Below are 433 nucleotides of genomic sequence, written 5' to 3' on the forward strand. Positions count from 1 at the left end.
CGCTGCGAGCAGGGTTCGAACCTGCGCGGGGAGACCCCATTAGATTTCAAGTCTAACGCCTTAACCACTCGGCCATCACAGCTGCCATGGTTTTAGTCATGCCCTGTAGCTATCAATACATTTTTACAATGTAGTGCATACTGGTAAGCTAAATAGTGGTGTGATCTCAGCTCAACTATTTCGCGTACGGGAAAGTCATCGCAGTTGTGCGATGGCTTTCCCGTATGCGAAATGAAGTATGAATCAGCCTTCTAAGCCTGATTCATATTTCATTTCGCATACGGGAAACGCTTCGCATCGCGAAAAAGTTGACTTGAGCTCAACTATGTCGCGAACGGGAAAGTCATCGCAGTCGTGCGATGGCTTTCCCGTACGCGAAATGAAGTATGAATCAGCCTTCTAAGCCCGATTCATACTTCACTTCGCATACGGG

The 433-nt window shown here is 47.8% G+C and overlaps 1 non-coding gene across 1 annotated transcript; it reads right to left on the reverse strand.

Annotated features, from left to right (window-relative positions):
- Positions 1–82, reverse strand: Trnas-uga (transfer RNA serine (anticodon UGA)). The gene has a single exon. It is a non-coding gene; the product is annotated as a tRNA-Ser (tRNA).
- Between the last annotated feature and the right edge of the window lie 351 nt (positions 83–433).

Source organism: Sycon ciliatum, chromosome 13, assembly GCF_964019385.1.
Source record: "Sycon ciliatum chromosome 13, ocSycCili1.1, whole genome shotgun sequence".
NCBI classification, from domain to species: Eukaryota; Metazoa; Porifera; class Calcarea; order Leucosolenida; family Sycettidae; genus Sycon; species Sycon ciliatum.